The following is a 9,648-nucleotide window of genomic DNA, read 5'->3' as shown; positions in this document are numbered from 1 at the left end:
TGAGCACATCTAGAAGCCCTGCATTTGATCCTGAATAATAAATGCAGAATTTGTATTCATTTATTTTCAAAAGTCAAATATGCCTGTAATGGGTTGAGAATATTGGGGGAGCAGGTGAGAAAGGCTGAAGTTTTGCCTAGGGCGCTGCTAGACCTTGCACCGACCCTACTGGCTGGTCTGTCAGGACATTGACCGATCTGGCATTTGCCAGTGCTGACAGGTGGCCAGCTCAGCCCTGTTTGTAGTTGAAAGAAAGACGTCCTCTCAATTGTGCCACATTTTAAAGTGTTTTCTGGTGTATTTGGCGGTGTTATGACTACAGTTTTTGCATTGTTATGCTATAATAGAGCATATTTCTATAAGATCAGAGTGCATTTTGGGTAGAAAAAGGAAAGGATGTGTTTTACTTGTTTGCCAAGTAAAGTCTTGCATACTGTATATTCTGATATGCAAATCCCTGCTTCTGTGTGATCTACCTATGATACCATAGAACTCTTACATTGGCATTCATACAAGATATTAACATTGTACATTTGGTGGTTTCCTTGGAAAACGATGTTACCTTCACTGACTCTTCCTTATAGCAATTATTAAACCTAATTGAAACCTTTCCCTTTCAGCATAAAAATCTTTGGAAGCCCACTGATTTTGTGGCAGGAACTCATCACCGGTCCAAAGAAGAAGGTTAGTTATTGATTTATTAATCTAAGACCCAGTGCATCAGGATAATTAATGAGATCGCTTGTAATTACTAAACCAGAAACGTATTGATAACAGATATTAGATACGCATTTTTTAAATGACTTTAGGAAATTGGGAATTCATTTGAAAGAGCTGAACAAGGTGTGTATTTCATGGGTTTGTGAGATATTTGTATTTATTATTATTTGGTTAATTAATTAAAGAATACCCATAGCTCAGTTTTTAATCAGCAATATACATACTGTACAAATATCTATCTGCTTCCACAAGAAAAATGCTGTGTAATTGGGTACTGATGCAAACTTGTTGGTATACCTAATGCCAGACATCAGTACCCATCAATCTGTCTTCCACGCTCACAAATCACTAAATGATTGCATTTGATATTTTTTTTCATAAATATTGATTGTTATTAGCCACTACAAGTTGATTAATGGTGGAATTTGCCTAGCTCAGTAGGCTAATGTTAACATTAGCCACACTTCATAATTAGCCATATTTCAGGGAGCAGTCTTTTTCCCTTGTTCTGTTTTATTAAGCACTGCAAAATTCTATATTTTATGTGAAACATTCTGAATACAAAATCCCTGCTATTTAAAGAGATTTGCATCATCCATTTTTATTGCTTAGTAAAAAATTTCACCTGGTGTGTCCGGGGTTTTAGAAAGTAGTATAAAAGAAATAAAAAAATGAAAATACACGGATCAGTTCCATGAACAGGGAAGTAAGACCACCCTTTCATTTTGTAAGCTTTTGTGTTTAATGTCTAACTTTGTTATTATGCCTGCAGTCTTTCACAAGGTAAGGATTAATCCTCTCTGTTGGGAGTATTGGTATTATAGAGAAAATTTAATTATTTCTCTTTAATTCCAACTTTGGAATCACTGGTCCCACAAGCTCAAATATTCATAAAATCTTGATACAAAATGCCTAACATGTCTACATTAAACACATTGTATAATAATGTATTCAATAATGTATATCTGTAAAAACTGACAAATATGTGTTCAAATTAGTGACATTGAGTTTAATCAAAGTAAAGTTTGGTAAAATAAAATATAATATAATATATTGCACAATTGCTTGTTTATTTTTAGATATTGTTTTTGAACATGACTCCCAAAGTTTATAATGTGGAATCAGGAGAAGGGGATGTGATCGCATTCCATTTTGGCAAGCCACATTTCCCGGGGGAAAAATGTCAATGCCTCTTTACTCCCATATAAACACCCATGCATAACCATGCTTCTGAAGGGTACTAGGTTTCAATGCCTGGAACCGCCTGGGGACTGGGTCTGCGCTAAAGCCTGCCTCAATTTTTTTCATTTTCTTGCTGGTATTTTTTTCCTCTCTGTCCACACTTACCACTGATTCATTGGAGCTAGTCCCGATACTATACACTCATAATATGGCTGGTGGTGACATGATGTGGCTGGGTGTGGCGTGATGTGGCTGGGGGACATGTTGTGATGACTGGAGAGCTATTTGATTTGTATATATATATTTAATCACACCCACATTAGACAAATCACATCCACTCGGTTTTCATCAAAAGCCCATTTTTTCTGCTGCTGGTGCATTTGTAGAAGAACTTGGGACTCTTTTTTGGAATTTTCACATCAAGCCAAAAGTTGTCAGCCCTCCCCTTATTTATACTAGAAAGCCCACAGGTGGGGGACCAGATTAAATACTTCAAATATCACAAGTGGTCTCAGGAAGCCAGCTAAACATATGCATGTTGCAGTGAAGTCAACAATTCTATGGATTTCCATCTGATAACCCAATTTCCCTCCTGCCATAAATCTAGGATAACTTTATAAATTAGGGTTCTTGTAAAGACATGGGGATATTGGTATTTAAATGTGTTTAAATACCAATGTCTTGTCAAATAAATAGATCCAAACCTTCCTTGGTTAAGTGCACTGCTTCAGGCCTATAAAGACCAGGGTTCTGAAACCTAATGAAGGGGTGCTCCCTGCACAATCGGTCAACTACTCGCCCATCAGGAAAAGACTCCCACATCTGCCAGGGAACTATAAAAGACCAGCACAGGAGCAATCTAGGCCAGAAGGCATCCACCCACGCTAGGTCAGACTGAATGCGCAGGATCAACTCCACTGATTTTATATGGCCAAAGTCTCCCCCCCACGATGGATAACCCTGATTTGGGGCACTGCTACACCTGACAATTTCCCTGGACAGGAGCCCCGTAAACCCAGGCCACCTCAATCCACACTGCCCCAACCAAGACACATCCACAGAGCGCAGAATGGAAGAAGTATCATGAGCTGTCCGGAGAAAAATGGCCTAATGCATAGAGGAGTTCTGACAACTCAGATCCGCAGTGGAGTCCATTGCACTGTACGGCAGTAAACACAATCTTACATTAAACAGGCTAATAGGGAACTGAGGCAAGGAAATGGAGAAGAATTACAAAGCAAGAAAAAGAGAAGAGGAAAAGGAAGGAAAAAAATGGGCGACACAAGCGAAGATAAAAACCATCAAAACCTTGTGGTGCCAACATCCAGTCAGGAAAGATAAAGGAAAGATCTGGAAAAATCCCTTTGCGGCCCTGCTAACAAGAGCAATAGGCAGCAAAAGCCCCGTGTCAACCCAGAGGCAGGAGATCTAGAATTCAAGAAGAAGAGAAGGCCCCATATATTGCACATACGCAGCAAGCTTCAACCTGTATAACTTCTGTATGCATGGCACCAAAGCCCCCTAAATGGCTGCAGATGTGGCCACAATGATCCTGAAGGAATGCATGCAAAACTAATCACTATCCAAACCCAAGGCTCCAAGCACGCATTTAAAAACCACCATTAAATGATACTACTTAAGGGGAGACTTGTCACAATGAACCAGCCACTGCATTGCATCCCTTAGACACAGCTGTGCAAAATCATTCACATCTCGCACCATGCAAACAGAGCAACTGAGCCAAGGCGAAACAGTAACCCATCGCCCCCTATCTAACTGGTCTGATATGGAGTGACATACCTTACATGAGTTGGAACCCAGCAAAAGAACAACATGCTCCTACAGAATTACTGATAAAAGAAAGGACCACCCAGAGGCAACCAACTTCCAGGATTGCAGGGCTAATCGGCTGCCTGCCATCAGGGACGGTGGGGCACTCCCGCACCCAGCCACACATGGCCGAGAGATCAGGAGACTTTTTGCCACATCGAACTGGCTGTACAATTTGGAGAACAAAGAGATACCTGCTAGAGTCGGACATCACTGATTTCCACTTACCCAAGGTATAAACGGCCAACACAGACACCAGTACCCGTTTGTGTCAATCTTCACAACCTCCAGGAACTGCATCCTGGAAAGTGAGCCACTCCTGCCTTGTTGACTGGTAGCCAGTGATGACTCCCAGCCATACCCTCTTCTCTGGCTTCACAGTCTACCATACATAAGCAGTTCAAGGTGAACTAGTGAGCACCGCTGCCGGTGCCAGAGATTGAAACTTGGCCCAATTGCCTCTGGACAAGGTGTCAGGCAGCATGTTCTCCACACCCTGCATGTGCTGAGCACTAAAGGTAACATCGTACGATAGGCAGTGCAATACAAGCCACCACATAAAGCTAATGCAGGAGAAGAAGCGCTCTGCCTATTGATCGCATGCACCAACCATGCCCAAGTTGTCGCACGAGAACACTACCTGCATACCCGTTAACCTTGGGGCTCACAGTTCCATTGCGATAACAATGGGAGAAAGTTCCTGGAGGATAAGATTGACGTCCAGCTGGAACTGGTCAAAGCACCAGGCCCAGGCACTATGCACCGATCACCAAAAATCACGCAAAATAGACCCCAACAGCTGCAAATCCCTACTGGATATCAGGGGGGTAAGACCACACACACACCTCATTGAAATCCCACATAAACATGTCTCAAACCCACAGGTTTTCCCTGATCTCAGCCGACAGCAGGATGCAACAATGAGAACGTGTAAACCCCGTGGTTGCCCGCTCCAATTTGCGGCAAAAATTCTGACCCGTCATTATCACCTGAAAAGCAAAATTGAAAATACCCAAAAAAGATTGAGCTTCTTCAAAAGGATCCTCAGGGACACCCTCAATTTGGTGTTAAGTGAATGCAATTTCATTGCTTTATCTGCAGGCATCTTGTGCAGACCCAAAAGCGTGTCAATTGCGATCCCCAGGTAAGACAGCTGGGATGTGTGACCCTCAGGCTTGTCATGAGCCACCGGCACACTCAGGGAAAAAACAATGCAACCAAGGAAAACAATACATCCACACAGACCGAGGACTGACCCGGCCCTATGACCAAGAAATCATCCAAGTTTTGATACTCCGTACCAGCAACAACACACAAAGGTGCTAAAGCATCGAAGAAAGGAGCAAGACACTGCACGTGCCATAGGCACTTATCCACATAGAATCACTAAACTTAAAACCCATGAAAGGGAAGGATTCTGGGTGCAAAGGGAGAAGCTGAAAAGCCATTTCATTATCCACCTTCGCCAATTAAGCTCCAGACAAAAACTGCACTCCAAATCCAAAGCAGACTCAAAGGACTGGTAGAACACGCTACAAAACATGCCGGAACACCTTCACTAATGGATGCCCCCAGTGGAAACGATAAATGTTGACTTAATCGAAACTTCCCGGCTGCCTTCTTAGGCACCACCCAGATTGGGAAAACCACCAGGTACCTCAACAAACAGGGATTCCGGAACGGGGTCACACATGTGCCCCAATGTCTCCTCTTTGTCCACTCTCTCCACCAAAACCCCAGGATACACGAAGGTATCAGATTTTAATTTTTAACTACAGAGGACCCCTCAATAGGCAAGCAGAACCCAATCTGAAAGCCAGAATGCAGTGTCAGTGTCCGACTTCCGGGATAACAGGCCATTCAATGAGCCAAGCTTGCAAAGTTGATGGCGACACGGCTTTACAAAGCGCCAGGGGGATGCAGGGATCGTATCCCTACATCCCCTCTTGTGCTTAACACAAGCCTTGGCCACATGACACCCCCCACAGTGCAGGCAGGCATTGTCATCGGGCATTTTTGAAGCAAAACATTTTTCCCCTCGCTGAAATAGCATGCCAGACCTCCCCTGTTACGGAGGCTGCCAGTTAGTGGCAGCAAAAGAACAATTCCGGTCCTCCTGCGTGACCTTCAGCCATATCTCAACATTCTTAAATCCGAGCATAAAACTCGTATGACCATCATGCTTGGCCCACAATCCTTTACATACTTTAGTCAGGTACCGAGCCAGATGTCATATACATTTTATGTATCATCTGGAGGTAATTGAGCATATCCATATATTCTGTGTACCCAAGTAGCAGGCTGCAAAGAGATATGCATCACTCAAACAGTTGTGGTATGTCTTAACACTAGCCTAACCCCTGTCCCGTTTGGCAAACGCTGAAGCTGTGACCTTCCTGACTTTCTCAGTAATGGTAAACATATCTACATACTGACCCTTTTATATCTTTTCCCTGACAGAGGCATGAAACCCTCTGTAAATGGCTGTACTTTTGAAGTGAATACTCTCTATTACTGTGATATGGATCCCCCTACGAGTTGCCCGAGATGACCCAGGTACCCTTCTTAGCCACAAAGTATTTCTGCAGAGACTTAACTAACTTGCACGAGCAGGTGCCAGTGCTAGAACTTTGGCAATCAGAGCAAATACGTAAGGCGGCATCAGGCAAAGACATTATATCATGCTCACCCATCCGCATAGAACCTCCATCTGAACCGGAAAAGAGTGCTGAACCCTCCATTGACAAATCCGACCATAAACTGCCACAACCTGGTCCTCTGGGAAACCTGCTAGAAGTGAGTAGTTACTATCAGAATCATCATAAAGACACATGCCATCCTGAGATCTAATAAACAAATGGTCATGTCCTCCAGCTGCCATGTGGGAATTGTGCCCACTAAAGAGAAGACAGGGGTATCCACATCCACCACCCCTCCGCCAGCTTGGTCATCATCTTGGCCAGTCCATCTGACAGCCAGTGCCACCCGGGACTAAGACGCACCCCGGGCCATGCTGACGTCACTGTTGCCATGCCGGAAGGGACCTCTGTCACCTCCGGCCACAGCGCTCTAGGTGGAGGAATAACTCACCGGCTTGGCCCGTGCCACAGGCTGAACATGTCTGATGCTCATTCTCCTAACAGGAGTGCGATGGAAGACTTGAATAGGAGCATAACAGGCCTTGAGTGAGCACATTTGGGTGTAAGGCCATGATGTCATCGGGTCTCTATTTAAGCCACTCTGCCCTTTTGTCTAGTGTCTGAGCAACAGTTTCTGTACCTAGCGGGGTCCAAGCTATTCCTATTTTCTACTGAAGTATGTATACTGGCCTCTTCTTTTTTGATTACATTAGCTTTCCTGTATATTTGCCCCTTTGCTTTTTTTAATCAGTTTTTGTACCACAGCTGCCCTGGCAGTGAAGTTCATCATTCTGTTGCAAGAGTGCATAGTGAAGATCAGGATCCAATTAGATTCCTTTCCATGGGTTTAGGCAGCCTCAACTTCTGTATAGTGGGCCCACATCAAGATATGCTCTGACATATAGCACATATTCTCATATAGTAACTACTAGAGCAGATTTACAAAACTTATCACACACGATGCTAAGTAGAATCTAGTAGCAATGTTCTGCACCACATAACAGAGAGAAGACTAAAATGCTTAACAATGAAGTACAATTACTGTACAACTACAGAAAAAAAGACAGAGCATAGACAAGGTTATTGTTATTTAACATAGCAGATATATGTAAATGTCATTTGTGTAAGATTTTCTATCACCTCTGTTATTCAGAACAGTGTCTCCGCCCAATTCTTGACATGTAGGACACAAGAATGGTGTTGAATCTACCCCGGCACATTTATTAAATGAGTATGGGCAGCAACCACATTTCTATGTTTTATAGCAAAAATATACTTTTAACATGAAATAATAAGGCAACAAACAATTCAATATACAAAAATAAAGACAGAAATTACTTGAATACTAGTTGCTGTTTGCATAGCAATTCCGATAATTTCCTTTGCACTACTGTCTTTACCTCTCACTTAGTGCCTATAGATGAGGTATCTCTGGCACACTACATACTCTAGATATTTATATAGAATTTCACTAAGAATAACAAGAACATGGCTTGCCTGCAGCAGTACTTCCCTTAGCAGTATAACTCTTTACATGGATTATTAAATAATTTCATAGTATTTTACATAGTTCATATCACATTATACCACACCCAACCCCTTTAAGCATGTAAATGCACAATAATACTTTTAACTCTCTTGTTGCATACTGGTGGCATGTGATCCATCACAGTCTATACATATGCTTAAGCTAGACAGATAATTCTTGAGTTGAACACAGTGCTTTACACAGGTGCTTTTCATTTAGAGGTGCTCAGACTCGGTTCCTCGGAAACCGAACACACCTGAACTTAGGGGATCCGTGTACCAAATCGAGTCATCATTGTGATGTCGTCGGGTCTCGGGAGTTTTGGAATCTATAAATACCGCCCTCCACGGCGATCTAGCACAATTTAAGAGAGGGGTACAGAAGGGGTAGCATAGAGTGTAGAGCAGTTGGGCAGGCAAAGTTAGAGAATTGAAAGAGGAGGGTGGTAGCAGTGTTAAAGAAAGTAATCAGTGACATTCAGGAGAGCTCTATAGCTCCAGTGTTAAATATCCTTGCAGGAAAAATACAAATACTAGTGCTGCTGGCAGGGTTGGTGTAATTCTGCAGTCCAATTCTACTGTGTTATATAGGTCACACACAAAAAGGAGAGCTGCATTAGTAATTCTCACTGCATAAAAATAAAAAAACTATTGCTGTCAGGAATGGTGTATTGCTACAGTAAAATTCTACAGTGTTATATAGGTAACACAAAAAGGAGAGTTGCGTTGCTAATTGTCATTGCTGAAATACAAATACTAGTCCTTGCAGGCTTTTTTTCTGAATTTGCACTAAAAGACACCCAAAGACAAGAGCTGCATTGCTCCATTGCTAATTGTCATTGCTGAAATACAAATACTAGACCTTGCAGACTTTTCTTCTGAATCTGCACCAAAAAGTGTATGGTGGTATATACACCCAAAGACAAGAGCTCCAATGCTCCATTGCTAATTGTCATTGCTGAAATACAAATACTAGTCCTTGCAGGCTTTTCTTCTGTATTTGCACCAAAAAATGTACAGTGTTATCCAAATGGATTCATAGCAGTACACAGAAGAGCATGAGTAGCAAGCGGCTGCTGCCACAAGTCCTGATGATAGTAATCCCTGTATGTCATCTGGCAAAGCTTATGAAAAAGTACATAGTCTTTTTAAGTCAGGGAAACAAACATCTAAAAAAACATCTTTTACCATGGTTTAGAAAAAAAGAGCTGTAATCCAGGCAAAGTTATCTGCCGCAAAAAAAATAATTGGCCAACATGCCATTATACACACGCAGTGGCAAAGAAAGAATGAGGCCTTCGCCTTTCTCTAAGTACGAGATCTAAAACTGTTACCGAGGCATCTCCTTGTAAGGTCACTTGTGACCAAGCAAGATCAAGTAATTCGGACTCTAAAAGTGGTGCCCAAATACTTTTACGCGTAAAAGTCGAGCTGGAAGAAAACAGTAAGGCATTAGAGGAAAATGTATACTCAGATTCAGAAAGGAGAGTCCATCCATGAGTGCAATGTGTAATCGTGACCATTCTGATAGTGTATCCATAAAGAAGGCCCCTTTCAGCATTTCTGCTGATGTGTGCCTGAACAGCCCAAGTGTAACCGGTGATACACCAATTGAGGATGCTTCTTTGGAATTGGAACAGGATGAGGGGGATATTCGTGTAGCCGACGAGGGCACTAATGAGGATGTTGATGAGGATGATATTGTTTGTGTAAGTCCTGCACCAGTGGAAGCAGTTCTGGCACGTGATAA

The 9,648-nt window shown here is 42.5% G+C and overlaps 1 long non-coding RNA gene across 1 annotated transcript in view; it reads left to right on the top strand.

The window, feature by feature from the left end:
- The first annotated feature begins 580 nt into the window (after positions 1-580).
- Positions 581-9,648, top strand: part of LOC142100076 (uncharacterized) — an 86,737-nt gene continuing 77,669 nt past the window's right edge. Inside the window, exon 1 of the long non-coding RNA XR_012678687.1 lies at positions 581-684. This is a non-coding gene — a long non-coding RNA (uncharacterized LOC142100076). The remainder of the gene's footprint in view (positions 685-9,648) is intronic.

Source organism: Mixophyes fleayi, chromosome 8 (assembly GCF_038048845.1).
Source record: "Mixophyes fleayi isolate aMixFle1 chromosome 8, aMixFle1.hap1, whole genome shotgun sequence".
Taxonomy (NCBI): domain Eukaryota; kingdom Metazoa; phylum Chordata; class Amphibia; order Anura; family Limnodynastidae; genus Mixophyes; species Mixophyes fleayi.
This window is presented reverse-complemented; position numbering and strand designations above follow the sequence as displayed.